Source organism: Lactuca sativa, chromosome 1 (assembly GCF_002870075.4).
Source record: "Lactuca sativa cultivar Salinas chromosome 1, Lsat_Salinas_v11, whole genome shotgun sequence".
NCBI classification, from domain to species: Eukaryota; Viridiplantae; Streptophyta; class Magnoliopsida; order Asterales; family Asteraceae; genus Lactuca; species Lactuca sativa.
This window is the reverse complement of record NC_056623.2, coordinates 237,302,925-237,321,411: the sequence shown is the minus strand read 5'-3', so window position 1 is coordinate 237,321,411 and position 18,487 is coordinate 237,302,925.

The window sequence follows — 18,487 nt, the reverse complement described above, 5'->3', positions numbered from 1 at the left end:
AAAGTGAAAAACAATAAGATAAAGCACAAGAACGAATTTGAATGTGTCGAATGATTCAATTGATTCAATCCTCAGCAGAGCTCGATGAAGAACTTCCGTTGTAGAGGATATTAGGGTTACAAAAGATAAGAACAATGAACTCTATTAAATTCTCTATCAAATCTTACGCTCTAGGATGCATGCAAGCATCTATAAATATAAAACCCTACAAAATAACTCACGGATGGACAGACCCATACCGGAGATTAAATGGACTAAATATCGAGCCCAAGACGCAACACCTTCTGGACCTAAAACAAGTAAGTATTCTGACTAAGTCCTATTAGTCTCTTACTTCGTTCTCTCATTATCCTTATTCCCAAAATATAGGAAGCCTCTCCGAGGTCATTCGTAGTGAAGCACTTCCCGAGCCAGCACTTAACCTCCTGCAGAGTAGGGATGTCGTTTTCTATGAGCAGTATGTCATCGACATACAAAACGAGGAAGCTAACTACACTCCCACTAGATTTGACATATACACATGATTCATCTTCGCTTTGTACAAATCCAAACTCTTTGAATTTCTCATCAAAGCAAAGATTCCATCTGCGAGATGCTTGCTTAAGTCCATAAATGGACTTCTCAAGGTTGCAAACTCTATTGGGATGCTTCGTATCGACAAAACCCTCTGGCTGAGCCATGTAAACATCCTCAGCCAACTTCCCATTAAAGAAAGCAGTCTTGACATCCATCTGCCATATCTCATAGTCATGAAATGCAGCAATGGCCAACATCACCCCTAATAGACTTTATTTTCGCAACTGGTGAGAAGGTCTCATCATAGTCAACTCTAGGTGTTTGAGTAAAGCCCTTCGCCATCAATCGTGCCTTATACGTGCATACATTCCCATCCACGTCGGTCTTCTTCTTGAAGATCTATTTGCACCCAACCGTCTTACGTCCGAGCACATTGTCAACCAAATTCCAAACTTGGTTGTCATACATGGACTGAATCTCGCTGTCCATCGCCTCTTTCCATTTCTCAGACTCTGGGCCTACCATGGCTTCCTTATAGCTATTAGGTTCATCTAGATTTATTAGTGTACCATCACTAATATACGTTTCCCCTTCGGTAGTAATATACAAACCATAAAACTAAGGTTGAACTCTAACTCTTTCAGAACGTCTAAGAGGTAAGGACTCGTCAATTGGTTCAACCGGAGTTTCCTCCTCGGGTTGAGCGCTAGCGGTAGAGGTTCCTTCGTCACTCAATTCATGAATCTCTTCAAGATCGATTTGCCTCCCACTGTCTCCTTGGCTTATGAGTTCTCGCTCTCCGAAAACCCCTCTCCTTGCAACGAAGACAACATTGTCACTCGGTCTATAGAAGAGATATCCAAAGGATCTCTGCGGGTAGCCGATGAAAATACATCGCTCACTACGAGGTTTGAGCTTGTCGTGAGTCTCTCGTCTTACGAAAACCTCACAGCCCAAAACCTTGATATGTGCCAACGAGGAAGCCTTCCCTGTCCACATCTCGTGAGGTGTTTTGGCAACCTTCATTGTAGGGAATCAGTTAAGGATATGGACAACAGTCTCTAAGGCATACCCCCAGAATGAGATAGGTAGTGAGGCACGACTCATCATAGAACGGACCATGTCTAACAAGTTTCGATTACGCCTTCTACCACACCATTTAACTGTGGTGTCCTAGGCGGCGTCAATTGCGAAACTATTCCACATTCCTTGAGATAGTCATGGAATTCAAGACTTAGGTACTCTCCTCCTCGATCGGATCGAAGCATCTTGATTTTCCTGTCCAATTGATTCTCCACTTCATGCTTGAACTCTTTGAACTTTTCAAACGTTTCTGACTTGTGCTTGATTAAGTAAATATACCCATATGTACAATAATCATCGGTGAAAGTCACATAGAAGCGGTTTCCATCCTTTGTGGTGGATCTAAAGGGCCCACATACATCGGTATGTATGAGATCCAATAAACCCTCACCCCTCTCACAAGTGCCAGTGAAAGGTGACTTGGTCATCTTTCCAAGCAAACAAGATTCGCACGTGTCATCTTCCCTAAGGTCGAATGACTCCAACACTCCATCCTTTTGGAGTTGGGCTATGCGCTTCTTGTTGACATGTCCAAGACGACATTGCCACAAAGATGCTTTATCCATACTATTGGAAGAATCCATACACAAACACATCATTTCCTAGGTTATCTACAACCATAACAGTTTCATAAATTCCATTACAAGGTATTGCTTCAAAGTATAAAACACCATTTAGATAAGCATAAATAGAACTATTCTCATTATTAAACGAATATCTAAATCCTTGTCAAAATAAACCATGAAATGAAATGATGTTTCTTGCCATATCTGGTGAGTAGCAACAATTATTTAAATCTAAATTCAATCCATTACTAAGCACTAAAGAATACACTCGAATCTTGGTAACAACCGACGTTCTTCTGTTCCCCATGATTAGATTTATTCTTCTACGCTCCACATCCCTATTTCTTCCTAGTTCTTGCAAATCAGAACAAATGTGGTAACCACATTCTATGTCAAGAACCCAAGAAATAGCGTGGGATGAATCATTAGATTTAATTGTGTATATACCTGCATAAGATGGCTTGATCTTTCTATCCTTGATGGCTTGCATATATTCCGGGCAGCTTCTCTTCCAATGCCCTATTTTGTGGCAATGATGGCACTCTGCCTCCTTTGGGTTAGGGTTGGGCTTAGCAGGATCAACCTCGGTCCCACTAGAAGAGAAACCATCTTGGGACTTTCCCTTGCGGTGGCTCTTTGATGGAGCCTTCCTCTTCTTGCCCCTTCCCTTCCTTATAGCGAAAACAGAAGCAGCAGATGGATTAGGAGTTAGTGCAACAGACTTCTCCTTTAGGTTGCTCTCAGTAGTCCTTAGGAGTCCTTGGAGTTTGCTTAGGGTGACCTCTTCCTTGTTCATGTGGTAGATCATCCTAAATTGGTTGTAGCATGAAGGCAAGGAGTGAAGAACAATGTCGATAGCCAAATCCTCCCCAAAGTTAACATTTAACTTGCGAAGACGATCAACATATCTTTGCATCTTTTGCAAGTGCACGGTAAGAGAATCTCCACTTCCCATCTTAGCAGTGATCATGTTCGTGATGATCTCATAGCGCTCTTGCCTCGAGCTTTGATGATACCTCTCCATTAAGTCTTGATTCATTTCATATGGATACATGTCCTCATAGGACTTTTGGAATTCTTGGTTCATAGTGGCTATCATGATGCAATGGACTTTCGTTGCATCACGTTCGTGGGTCTCAAAGACAGCCGTTTCTCCTGGAGTGGCGACTTCTAGATTGATCTTCTCGAGCTTTTCGTCGAGGACATACTCCTTGTCCTCGTAGCGTGCAATCTTGCGAATGTATCTTATCCATTCGCTAAAGTTCGTTCCATCGAAAGTCACCTTTTGGCAAAGACTCATTAACGTGAATGAGTTAGCAGCAATGTTGTTCGCGTTCGACGTCTACAAATAGAAAGGACAAAGTTGATTAGAATTAAATCCCTAATTAAACACCCAAAATGAAAAATTAGGGCTAGGACCCAACAACATTATTCACATATTAGAAAAGGGATTCCGTAATCCAACACGCAAATAATTCGGAGGTAAGTGAATGACGATTCACTAATTCTTCACCATGAAAAACATAACCTTAAGTTTTAAATGCATTGAGAATTCCTAGATTTTCTTTGAGATTCATTGAACTTTTCAATGGCATGTTAAAATCTCGATATGCCCCTCTCGTTTGTGAGTGGGATGTCGAGGATCACAAAGTGGGTGTGAATAACCATGCAAATCTACAAGGTGACTTCATTGTTACAATCACCTATTCCGTGTGTCTGTAAACCATACACGCTCCATCGAACTATGATAAACAATGAATCACCCTTTCCCACCTTTGCTTAGAACCAATTAGTGTGCCGGTAAACCACACACGCTCCACTAACTTCTTTGCAAGGGTGAAAAGTGTAATTTCATGGGATTGCATGAATTCACTTTTGCCTAAAGTAATTAGGATTGGGAATTTTTGAAAAACATGTAGTTACTTTATAATTTAACATTATACTTTTAAAGAGGAAAGAGAGTTGCCCTATCCTACTCGTTCGGCTAACGACCCTCCACCAGTCAAGCAAACGGTGGGTGTGAGTGTACACCCATTAAGCTCCATTTTATAGGCAACAACCTTATACCCACCTTATAGACTGGCTTCGTGAATGAGGCCTACTAACGGTAAGACTAGCATTTTAATTATACTTATATATTTATTAAGCCTTTAATAATATAATAGTATAGGGTTGAATTTTAAACTTGTAAAACTCTAGGGGTTGATATTTAAATTCTTCTAAATTAAACTTTTAATCACAAAATTCAAATTTCAAAACTTCGGGATAAATTTTGAACTTTTCAAAACTAAAGGGATCAAATAACAAATAATTCAAATCAAACAATTAATTTCATAATTATCTATATTTGACCTAATCCAATTTTAGTCATTAGATAATTACCAAATAATCTTAAATAGTCCATATTTATCATATAAATAATCAATATTCAAAAGATTTGAAATTATCTATTGTTATGTCAAGGATAATCATTATATTAATTCAAAATTCGGATTTTTACATAACAAAACGATTTAGGTATCAAATCCAAGACAAAACAGCAACAAAATCCCGAAATATCCTCTGCCTGACGCTCGGACTCGCCGAGTCAGCTCTAGACTCGCCGAGTAGAGCCAACTCACCGAGTCCAGACACTGACTCGCCGATTTGGGTCGGGCAGAGGCTAAGAAAAACGATTTTCAGCAAACAAAACAGTTAAGCATCACATTCAATTGAAACCAATCAAGGCTCTGATACCACTGATGGGTTTGAGCCATAAGAACTTTCCTATGTGCACATGCAAACCCTAAAGCTTGGATCTAGGTTTCTCTAATTGAACATGCAATATATCCAAGACTTTCATGGCTAGATCTAATGTAAGTAAGCAATCAAAACATATGAAATCAGATCTACAAGAATACCTTGAGTTACTTGCTTGAAAACTTCTTCTTCTTGGAGCTTAGAGTCACAATTGTCACTCCTCTAATGGCTTACAAACACCTACTAGCAAGAAGATGACTTGAGAGAGGGAAAGAGGTGAGAAATTGGCTCTAGGGTTTTCTCCAACATAGAGTGGCCGATTTCTCCAACCCTAAGGGCCTATTTATACTGTGAGCTCCTAGGGTTTCACCTTAAACCCTAATTGGATAACTTAGCCTCAAAGCAATCCAATTATCCTTATAGATAAGGCCTTGGACGATTTCTAGGAGATTCTTATCCCTAAAATTGTCCACCCCTATATCCATAAGGATTCCTAGCCTAAAATACAACTATCACACATTTGACAGTTTATGCCCCTTTATTCAACTAATCTCTTTAAGTCACCAAATTAATTCCTAATTAATTTATGACTTATATTAATCAAATAATATTATTATTCCTTTAACATATTATTCTTGTAATACATTAATAATAATAATATCTCTACTCTCTATATAAATCACCCTGTCAAGTTGCTATGGTGAAGGCAACCCAAAAGGACCATGCACAATCGGGTCAAGTACTTACCAAATATAGTTACAGCCTTAGACACTAATCCAACAACTGCTCCACTATTCAATAAAAATACCTACGTAGACTGTGAACAAACATTGTCTTGGTCTGTTTGATAGTTGGTGTCGTTGTAACCACTCACTTTTAATGTATCGCTGCTACCAAGAACTAGAAACATATATTTTGTTCTTCAAAGATACTTAAGAATCTTCTTTACCGCAATCTAGTGGGATGTGCCAGGATTTCCTGGAATTCGACTAACCATGCTCAAAGCATAAGACACATTAGGGCGAGTACATGTCATTACGCGCATGATCAATCCTATCGTCGAAACATATGGAACTCGACTCATGTCAGCTATCTTTTCATATGTACTCGAACTTTAAGTCTTACTCAATTTAATGGTACAATGAATTGGCAATTCTCCTTTCTTGGAATTCTCCATGTCGAAACGCTTCAATATATTATACAAATATGTACATTGGCTAAGACCAATAAGACGATTATTTATATCTTGATGAATTATTATTCCATGAATATAGACCGCTTCCCCGAGATCCATCAGAGAGAAACATTTTCCAAGCCAAGACTTAACTTCTTACAATGTTGGAATACTGTTTTCTATATGGAGTATGTCTTCAACATACGAGACTAGGAGGGTCACTATACTCCCACTAGCTTTGACATGTATGTAGGTCTCATATTCACTTCTAGAGAATCCAAACTCTTTGACTTTCTCATGGAAGCAAAGATTCCAGTTGCAAGATGCTTGTTTCACTCCATAAATGGACTTCTCAAGTTTACACACTCTATCAATAAACTTGGTATGTATAAAAACCTTTGGCTGACTCATGTGGATGTCCTTAGATAGCTTCCCATTTAGGAAATTTGTTTTAACAATCAATTTTCCATATTTCATAATCATGAAATAATGCTATGGCAAGTATTATCCTGATATACTTTATCTTAGCTACCGGTGTAAAGGTCTCATCATAGTAAGTCCCTTGGGTTTAAGTAAAGCCCTTGGCAACCAACCTAGCTTTGAAAGTGTGTACTTTCCCATCTATGTCGGTCTTATTCTTAGAGATCCATTTATAATTGAAAGTATTTCGACCAGGTACATGAGCAAACAGGTTTCAAACTTGGTTATCATACATGGACTGAATCTCACTTTCCATTTCCTCCTTCCATTTTGCAGCCTCAAGGTCTGCCATTCCTTCCTTGTATTTAGTAGGTTCATCCAAATTTATCAGTGTATGATCACTAACAAGCTTATAACCATCCTTAGTTATATGTAAACCATAGAAATTAGGTGGTATACTAACCCTTCTGGATCGACGAATAGGTAATGAGTTGTCAACTGGCTCAACTAGAATTTCTTCCTTATGTTGAGTGCTAGTTTTTTTTTTGAGGTTCCCTCATTGGGTATCTCTTGAAATTCTTCATAATTAATAGTACGCCTACTATCCTCTTTGAGAATGATATCTCTCTCTCTCTCTCTCTCTCTCTCTCTCGTGAAAGACTCCTCTACGAGATACAAATATCACGTTGTCACTAGGTTTGTAGAACAAGTATCCAAAGGACTTATGTGTGTAGCTAATGAAATAACACTTCTCGGCTCTAGGTTCAAGTTTTTCATGAATCTCTCGTCTTACGAGTAATTCATAACCCCAGAACTTGATATGTGTGAGCAAGGAAGCTTTCTTTGTCCACATCTCATGAGGTGTTTTGGCAACCTTCTTTGTTGTAACAAGATTCACGATATGGGAGAATCTCTCTAAGGCATACCCCTAGAAATGAATAGGAAGAGAAGCTTGACTCATCATGGAATGAAGCATATCTAGTAAGGTTCGATTACGCCTCTCAGCCACACCATTCAATTGTGGTGTTAGAAAGGACTCAATTATGAAACAATTCCACTTTCCTTAAGATAGTTATGGAACTTGATACTAAGATACTCACCACCTCTGTCAGATCTGAGCATCTTTATCTTCTTGCCTAATTGATTCTCAATCTTGTACTTAAAAAACTTTGAACTTTTCAAATGTTTCATATTTATGTTTGATTAAGTAAATACAATCATATCTACTTTAATCATTTGTAAACGTCACATAGTATCGATTAGAATCCTTTGTGACATATCTAAATGGCACACACACATTTGTATAGATGAGTTCCAACAACCCCTCACCTCTTTCACATGTCCCACAGAAAGGTGATTTTGTCATTTTTCCCAATACACAAGATTAACATTCATCATATGTTCTTAGATCAAATGATTCCAAAACTCCACCCGTTTAGAGTTGGGATATGCGTTTCATGTTAATGTGCCCAAGACGACAATGCCATAATCATGCCTTATCTAAACCATCAGACGAATCAATATGGAATATACTCTTGCCCCGGTTATCAACAGAAGTCACAGTTTCATACACACCATTACAAGGTAAAGCTTTAAACATAAAGACACCAATTTTATAAGAAAAAATAGATCCAATGTCATTATCAAATGAATATCTAAAACATTGTCTGAACAATGCATGAAATGAAATAGTGTTTTGCGTCATATCTAAAAAATAGCAGCAATTCAACAAAACAACCCTAACACCACTACTGAGCATTAATTTATAAGTCTTAATCTTGGTAACAGGTGATGTTCGCCTAATCCCCATGATCACGTTCAACCTCCATGATCCATTTCCTCACTTTCTCTTAGCTCCTGCAAATCAGAACAAATGTGGAAACCACATCATGTTTCAAGGACCCAAGAATGAGAAAGTTTGTGTGTTATTGACTTGAATTGTATAAATTCCTAAATATGAAGGCTTGATATTTCCATATTTCAAGTCTTGTAAGTATCTGTAGTAGCTTATTCTCCAATTCCCTTTTCACTACAGTTGAAACATGTAGCCTCTTTGGGATCACTAATCGCAGGGACATCAAAGTTGGGTTTCGTCTTGGACCAACTACTAGACCTTCCAATATGGGCCTTCCCTTTCTAGTTAGATTGGAAAGGTGCCTTTCTATTTTCCCTTTTCTAGAACCAATGGCTAGGAAAGGATCACTTGTTGCATTAGGAGCATGATTTTTCTTCATCCCTGACTCAACAGTTTGCAACAAGTTGTAGAGTTGGGTGAATGTCCTTTTTGTGTTGTTTAGATGATAAGTTAAAACAAATTAATCATAACTAAGAGGAAAAGAGTTGAGGACCATGTCAATGCCCACATCCTTGTCAAACAATACATTGAGCTTTTACAACTAATCCATATATCTCTGTATTCTTTGTACGTGAGCACAAGCAGATCTTCGATCGTTAGCTCGCATGCCATGAGATACTTGACCACTTCGTATCGTTCTTGTCTTTCTCTCTTGTGAAAATTTTCTGCGAGATCAATGCACAATTCATAAGGACAATAGTCCTCATATAAATTTTCCATCTTTAGAGCCATAGTGTCCACCATGATGCAAGCGAGCTTAGTGGCATCATCGGAGTGTTTGTTGTGGAACGAAATTTCCATACGAGTAGTGGTAGACTCAATGATTTCAAGAAAGTGGTTTCTTAGAATGTATTCCTTATTCTCGTACCGAATATTCATCTTTAGATTTCGCATCCACTCCTTGTAGTTAGGACCAGTTAGCTTCACTTTGACATAATTGAGAGTAAAGTGAAATTCGAGTGGGGAGTGGTGGTTTGAGTAGTAGCGAGATCACCAGTTCCTAACATCTATATAAAGAGACAATTTTTATTTAGTGACATAACTCTTTAATATTTTAACCTAAAGTAAATATGCAAGGCTATTGTGACATCCCCAAAATCATGGTTATTTTAAAAAATTTATTTATGTTTATTTAAATATCAGAGTATCCTTTTTGAAAACTAGTATTATGGAATTTGTTCCCAGAAAACATGATAATTATGTTATCAAAGCATTTCCAAAGAAATGTATTTTTATTTAAAACATCGGTATGTCATCGCCAATACAGAAACATAAGCATAAACACACCTTACATTCATTTATACTATTGATTTACATCTCCTTCAATCTCTTAGTGTAATGTATCTTCGCATCGATACCTGTGATTCAAATAAACTAAGTGGGTAAGGTTTGGAATCTTGGTTAGTACATAGGGATTTCAATCCCACGATGTTAAATCATACACTACAAGAAAAACAGGCTTTTACGACGCGCAATGCGTGTCGTAAAACGTTCAGACGAAGTGAAAATGTGTGTCAAGGAAGGCCATGTCATAACGAGAGACGACATGCTTTTGCGCTTCGTCTGTTGACGACGCGTATTTACGACACACATTTATGACACACAATGCGTATCATTAAATTCGTTGTCAAGAAAGACCATGTCATAAATGAAGATGACACATATTTTTGCGTATCGGAATTTTAATGTTTTTCTAAAAAAAATTATTTATAGATTTACTAATTTTCAAATTAAATTTGCATTTCATGTATCATAATAGAAAATAAAATACCAAATACAAAAAATACAATCAATTGCACAAAAATTAATGTCATACAAATAATCATTCTAATACTAGACAAATGGAAAAATCTGAAAGGGTTCAAAAATATGTTTGTCTTCTAATAAAACTTATACACAAGAAAGTACTAAACTTGCTATTGAGTTGAGATTATAGCCTCCCCATGATTTTATAACTATCTTTCCATTGCTAAACTCCATCAACAAAACAAAACCATCAACCACCATTAAATAAACCTCAAGACAATTATATAACTTATTTTTCAGAACATGGTGCTCACCTTCTTCAACATCTCAACCATATCTTCTCCTGAGTTGAAGTTTTGTCCTGATCTATTAGGAGATTTATAATCCAAATCATACTTTGTACCTAATACAAGAAAATAAATAAATATAAATGTCAAGTAATCAATCACATGAATATTTACTCAGGTATCATAGAGAAAGTTGCTTTATATTTTAATGGCATGCCTATAACTAGGTAGATTTTTCAAACTTGTAATAGGGAGAATTTAAAAAAAAAAGTACAATGATATTGTAAATAAGTTGATGAAAGTATGTTGTTATTTCTTGAATGCAACCAATGTAAAGAGATAGAGAGATAGAGAGGATACCGAAGCTCTTCTTTTAAAGGATCATAAAGTTTAAAGGAAAGAAGAATCTCCTCCTTAGTCTTCGTAGGTGGAGGAATGGAGAACAAATCCTACATTGACAAGTCAAAAGGTCAATTTTATAAATAAAAAAAAGTAACTTTTTATATTACTACACAGTATTTAGGTGAATCAATTTCAATTATGGACATCAAAATATAATATGTTATGGGTGAGATCATACCAGTCCAACTTCTACTTCTAGAAATAGATTATAGTAAAATATTAAAAATGAAGACTTCAAAATTTGATATGCAAAACCATACCAAGTTGCAGCCCCACCACTAGAGCCTTTCGCAGTGATATTTCTCTTTTCCATTTTATTATTTTCGATTAATTTTCATCTAATTTCCACATCATCCCTAAGACTAATTACACTAGATTCATCCGAACCCAAATTTAATCTTTCCATATGATGTTTCGCAACCTTACCACAACCCTGTTGACCAAATTCAATCACAACAATTGAAGGATTGTGACGTTTGACTTTCCGTAATGACCTTTCTGTATTATATGATTCCACCTGAAAATATATATAAATCAATTAGTCACTTCAAAAATTACTTTTCTTTAATTATAAATTTTACTTTATTTAAAGAGACTCACAGAATTCTTTATCTTGTTTGTTATATCAGCAGCTTTAATAGAAGCAATACGCAAACACTGCATGATAACACTGTGTGGGACCCCTCACCTCCAGCTTTCTAAATAGCACAAACATCACCATTTGTGTTAAGTGTAGCAGTCATTGATCCAGCCATCACCGCCTCTTCATAGTGTGTTGGGTCAATCACCTAAAATCAGTAAATCACTAATTAAAAACTTATGAGAAAATAGTATATGATTTATAACAAGATACTATTTAAAATTCAATTTGTAGCATACCATAGTGTTTTCTTTACCAATGAATCCAAATGTTACTGCAACTGGAAGATGGTGGATTATCAATGGAAGTGGATCCCTCGCTTGTGGTTTTTTGAAGATTATTATCAAGTGGATCCCTCGCCTGTTTAAAGCAGTTTTCTTCATGAGCTTTTCTAAACACCCTCACAAACTTCACAAGCCTCTCTATAACTGCACAACCATAGCCATAAACAATCATTCTTCTCTTATACTTTCAAACATATGTAATTCAACAATAATTATTATTATTGCTTATAAATGAACATGTGATTTAAATATGTTACCTTGTTCAAAAGGGCAACAAGTAGGATCTTCACCAAAATATAAGGCCAATGCATCAACATTTCTATCCTGCAACACAAAAGTTATTATATAATACAAAATATATTTAATGGAGGTACCTAAAAAAGTAAAAATCCATTAACAATCAAGTAATTTGTGATGACCCAGTTCTGGTATGTAATTTAATTAAAGTAATTCTCATTTCTTAAGGGGTACTCGATGAGTCAGTAGCCCGACTTATCGAGTAGAGACGGGGTTTTCACGCAATTTAAGTTGGCGACTCGACGAGTCCATATGCTTGGACTCGGCGAGTTTGCCGGCTGGATGAAACACTAATTTCAAGGGTTTGCACACTATTTAAACATCATTATGCGCCCCAAACCAGCCTCCATCACCCTCAGAACGTCCCTTACTAAACCCTAGCCTTCCTTTAAGCATTCTTGGAGTATTTCTAATTTTGTGGAGGATTTTGGTGCATTTTGAAGTTAGAAGAAGAAGAAAGAAGAGGGATTCTCAAGAGAAGCAGAGAAGATCTTAGTTTATTGTGTCATTCCAGCTTCCATTAAGGTATAAAGCTCGAATCCTTGCTTGTCATTATGTAGATCTCCTTAAAAAGCTTACTAGCGTTGTTTTTGAGCCTTTTCTAGGCATTGAGGTCGATTTATGGGTAGTTAAGATGAATGGGTTTCAGATCTAAGAATTTCAGGACTCCTTAAGCTCAAGGTTGCCACCTTTATTGAGCTACACACCCATTCCAAACCTTGATCTCCTCTTTTAGCTCCTTATTGGGCATTTTAGCTTCTTATGAGCATGCATGAACGTACAGTTAGAAACTTTATGTGTAAAATCAGTCCTAGGAACCCAGATCTATGAATTGAATGCGCTGGAATCGAGAAAAATCGACTGTATAGTAATGTCATGCATTGGACTCGGCGATTTGTTCTTCAGACTCGACGAGTCGAGTCGCGAGTTCCCGATTTTTGCCCCATTTGAGAGTTTAGGGTGGAATCAGTGAGTAGGAAAGGGACTCGGTGAGTTAGAGCTTCGATCTAGTAATGGAGGGAGTCGGCGAGTCTACGCCCTGACTCGATGAGTCCAAGGCAATCTTCTTGCCTCATGAACTAACTTGACGAGTTGTTCATACGACTCGGCGAGTCACAGTCTGGACGTGTTTATTGATGAAGGGGAACTCGACGAGTTGTTCATACAACTCGGCAAGTCGGTTGAAGATAGACTAGATGTTAGTATAGAAGAAGAACTCGTCGAGTCGTTGCCAAACTCGACGAGTAGAAGCGGGTCGAGGTTTAGAATGGATGTAAGGGCTCGGCGAGTTGGCGGCCCGACTCGGCGAGTCCGGTCACCTGAAAGATTGACTTTGATCAGAAAGTTGACTTTGTCCGGGGGTAAAATAGTCATTTTACCATGAAAGCAGTTATCGGTATCTGATTTAGCGTTTATGGGAATTGTAGCCGGGGAGTTCTGGAGCAGCAGTAATCCAGTTTCAGATTTAACATCACAACAGCCAGAGTTACGAGGTGAGTTTCCTTCCAGTAGGAACGGGTCTACGGCCACAATGTCGGCCCGTTTAGTTAGCAGTAGTTTCGGACCTTGGTCCGATGTAGTAGTTAGAGTGCTTGATGTCTTTGTGATTCAAGCATGTTTTGTGTTATGTGTTCCTGACCCTGGTCCGATGCAGTATGCAGTATATGTGTTCATGCTTGTTGATACGTTTATGATATGCTATGTTTAGTCAGTTTCCAGACTTCGGTCTGATGCAGGGGAAAAGGTCCCAGTTAGTTCCGTACTTCGGTCCGATGCAGTTAGTTCTGGACTTCGGTCCGATGGAGGGGGCGCAGTCCCAGTTAGTTCCAGACTTCGGTCCGATGCAGTTTCCGGACATCGTTCCGATGCAGTGGGCAAGGCCCTGGTTAGTTCCGGACTTCGGTCCGATGCAGATTCCGGACTTCGGTCCGATGCAGTTGGCAAGGCCCAATAATTGTTTATATGTTATTGTATGATATGCGGTAGTTTGGGGGAGCTCATTAAGCTTCGTGCTTACAGTTTTCAGTTTTGGTTTTAGGTACTTCCGCTAGCAAAGGGGAGAGCTCGGGATGATGACATCGCACACAACACAGCTTCAGTTTTATCCTGGTAGTTTTATGAAGATATTTTGATATGATTGATACACTTTTTGTTTTGACACAGTTACTATGACTTTTGAGTTACTCATTCCATGGTTCTTATTGTATATGACATTCGATGATGTGATTTTTAGTAATATTAAAACAAAATTTTTTGGGTCGTATTTTGGGTCATTTCAAGTTGGTATCAGAGCCTTGGTTTGAGGGATTCAAGCACACTTTCAAGTATGACTGGACTCAAACTAAGGGAATGGTAAAAGATTTTCAAAAGAAAAATGTTTTTAAAAGAATTTCTGGAAAAGAAACTTAAAAGGGGTTTTTGAGATAGAGAAAAGGGTGTGCTGTATGCAATCAACCGAGCTCAATTAAGTACTCCCAAATTACCCATACAAGTTATGTTATGATTACCAGTTTCAGTTTCAGTAGAACAGCATGCTAGAATAGGACTAAGGATCTAGGAGGATACCTTATGTGCCTGCTATATGTGTTCCAGCTTTATGAGAATTACATGCTAGTATTGAGTAGACAATAGAAGGATAGCATGTTTGGGTTATGAATGATAGTATGAGCTGAGCATTGTATGCTAGTACAGTTTCTTGTTATGAGGATAGATTTACCTTAGTAGCTTCCTGTGTTTGAATGCTGCTTGTTTTTTTCTTTGTGGGACTCTGAGTGATGGTTGCTAGCCATTAGGTGAATACGTTACATCACATGGGATCAGGGTTGAATAATCTCAGAGTGCTGGATTTGACCTTATTGCGTAGCTCTCGTCTGAGTCTAACCGTCTTAGGGATGAGTCTTTTACTCGAAGGATTATCTAGGCCTCGTCATATGTGATGGTATTCAGGTGATGGCTAATTGGCATTAGAAGGATGACTTCAGCAGTTGAGGACTGGTTTGAGTAAATTCAGGGATTTCCCTAGGGCAAGTTTAGGATGAGAATAGTAGAGATCGGTAGTAGTAGAGGGGGACTTGGTGGAGTCGTGGCAGTACTTGAGGAAAGTACGGATAGATGTGGAAAGGAGTAAGGGACCATACTACTGAAAGCAGAGGATCTGTACTTGAATCAAGGAAGGCCGAGGTGAGACCTGGGAACCTATAGTAATAGCAATCCCTCGATATATCTCAGTGTTTCTAACGTGTGATATGATGTTTTTCAGAATGGTGGTTTTACGCCCTAGACCAGCAGGCGGCAGTTCACGTGTCGAGGAGGGATCGGGATCAGGCCCGGAGGTCGAGCATTTGGATGAGCATACTAGGGAGTTTTTCTCTTCAGAGGTTACCCATATCATACTTAAGCAGACTCCTGTGATCTTTGGTTTGATCAAGGAGGGTATTTTGGAGTTGATGGATGAGAAGTTGAGCACATTTCGTCTTGAGATGGCGACTATGATGGGGTCGCGCACAGTCACTTTCAGGGAGTTCAGAGCTTGTGGATCTCCAGACTATCATGGGGCATGGGATCCCATTGTGAGTACTAGGTGGTTGGTAGATGTTGCCAACGCGTTCCACACCTGCAGATGTCCCGAGGGGGACAAGGTCAGACTAGTATCTTGTCTTCTGAAGGACAGGGCACGTGACTGGTGGGAGGAGATTGGGCATGTCATCGGGGATGACGTAGCACTTGATGCTATGACTTGGGATGATTTTACTACCAGGTTCAAAGCCAAGTTTGCACCGGTTATTGAGGTGCAACAGTTATCTAGGGAGTTTCAAGATCTTACTCAGACTATAGAGACAATGGCGGAGATTACCGCCAAGTTCAGGGAGAGGGCACTTCTTGTTCCTCAGTATGCAACTGATGAGGAAATGAAGAAGGCCCAAGTTCAGGGAGAGGGCACTCCACCATTTTGTGAGCCGGTCCAGCTGTAAAACGTTGGATGAGATGATTGCTAGGGCTCGTGAGAGAGAGAGAGAGAGAGAGAGAGATTTACTTAGAGATGGAGAAGAAGAGGAAACCATAGGCGGCATCTGGCAGTGGGAGCTTGGGAAAAAAGCCCAAGGTATCCGATCATAGATCTAAAGGACAGCAGAGCCACAGTCGGTGTGGCAAGTGTGGGAGAGTACACGATGGGGCATGCAAGGCAGGTAGTGTCAGTTGCTATAAGTGCGGTCAGACCGGGCATATGAGTAGAGATTGCACAACTACTACCACCGTCACAGCATCTGATCTGATTTGCTTCCATTACAATCAGAGGGGACATAAAAATTCCCAGTGTCCGAGTTTGACAGTAGCAGGGAAGGTGGTAGCACCTGCCCCTGCAACATTGAGGATTACAGACGGTCGTCAGGGCCGGAGTGAGGCGCCAGTGGTGAAGAGTAGAGCTTTTCAGATGATAGCAGAGGAGGCGCGAGCGACTCCTGATGTGCTGATGGGCACGTATCTTTCTCTTGTCTCTTTATTAATATTGGTTGTTTCTCATGATTATATGTTTTTGTATAGGGTCGTTCTTAGTGAACGACATTTCAGCTACAGTATTGTTTGACTTGGGCGCTACCCGATCATTTGTTTCGCTTGCGCTTAGCAAGAGGTTTAGTAGAGCTTCGGGGGAGCTGGATTGCCCACTTGAGGCTGAGATAGCTGATGATAGGACCGTCAGGGTCGTAAGAGTGCGTAAGGCGTGTTTGCTGCAGTTATTCGATGAGCAGTTTTTGGTAGACCTGGTTCTTATTCCTCTGTGAGGGAACAAGGTTACAGTAGGCATGGATTCGTTGAGCCCCAATGGGGCAGTGATTGATTGTGAACTGCAGTTAGTGAGGGTTCACACTCACAGTGGGGGAGAGTTAGTGATTCAGGGCGAGAGGCCACAGCGAGGACCGTTTCTTTATTCAGCAGCGAGAGCACGGCGCTACTTCCAGCATGGTTGTGCAGGGTACGTTGCCTATGTTTTAGATGCCCGGGAGAAGGGCAAGGCGACTGTTGGCGATGTACCGGTGGTACGAGAGTACCCAGATGTATTCCCAAAGGATTTACTTGGGATACCTCCTGAGAGACAGGTCGAGTTTAGGATTGAACTGGTTCCTGGTGCGGCTCTGATAGCCAAGGCACCATATCGGTTGGCTCCTCCAGAGATGCAGGATTTTTCTACGCAGCAGCAAGAGCTGCTAGACAAGGGTTTTATCAGGCCGAGTAGTTCACCATGGGGAGCCCCGATCCTATTTGTAAAGAAAAAGGACGGGTCTCACCGTATGTGCATAGATTACCGGGAGCTTAATAAGGTAACGGTGAAGAACCGTTACCCACTCCTGAGGATAGATGACTTGTTTGACCAGCTTCAGGGAGCATCTTGGTTTTCCAAGACTGATCTGCGCTCCGGATATCACCAGATGCGGGTTAGAGGTGAGGATGTCCAGAAGACCACTTTTAGGGACCCGTTATGGTCATTATGAGTTTGTGGTGATGCCGTTTGGACTCACCAACGCTCCAGCCGCATTCATGGTCCTCATGAATCGCGTATGCAGAGCCATGTTGAATCGGTCTGTGATAGTGTTCATTGATGACATCTTGGTTTACTCCAAGACTCAGGAGCCACACGAGGAGCACCTGAGAGAGGTGCTAGAGACGCTAAGGAGGGAGATAATTTTTGCGAAGTTCTCCAAGTGCGAGTTCTGGTTGCGCGAGGTGCAGTTCCTTGGTCACCTCATCAACCAGAAGGGTATTCTAGAAGATCCGGACAATATTGAGGCCGTGATGCAGTGGGAGGTCCCGAGGTCTCCATCTGAGATTCGGAGCTTCCTGTGATAGGCAGGGTACTACATGAGATTTATCCAGGACTTCTCCAAGATAGTAGTTCCACTCACCCGACTGACCAAGAAGTCGGTGGTGTTTCATTGGGGGCCTGAGTAGCAGGCGGCATTCGAGACCCTCAGGCAGAGGCTGTGCGAGGCGCCAATTCTTACTCTTCCAGAGGGTGTAGAGGATTTTGTAGTCTACTGTGATGTCTCGATCACAGTTGTGGGAGCAGTGTTGATGCAGCGGGGGAATGTGATAGCTTATGTCTCTAGACAGTTGTAGCCTCACGAAGCTAACTATCCAACACACGATTTAGAGTTGGGGGCAGTGGTGTTCGTCCTCAAGATTTGGAGACACTACCTCTATGGGGGCTATTGTACCATTTACACGGATCACAAGAGTCTGAGGTACCTCATGGACCAGCCGAATTTAAACATGAGGCAGCGTTGATGGTTAGATGTTGTAAAGGACTACGATTGTGAGGTCCTTTATCATCCGGGCAAGGCAAACATTGTGGCCGACGCCCTGAGCCGTAAGGCGATGGCGGCTCCGATCAGAGATATCTATTTGAGGATGACAGTGATTACTCCATTGTTGGAGCAGATTAGAGAGGCATAGGTTGAGGGCCTGAAGGAAGAGAGGCAGA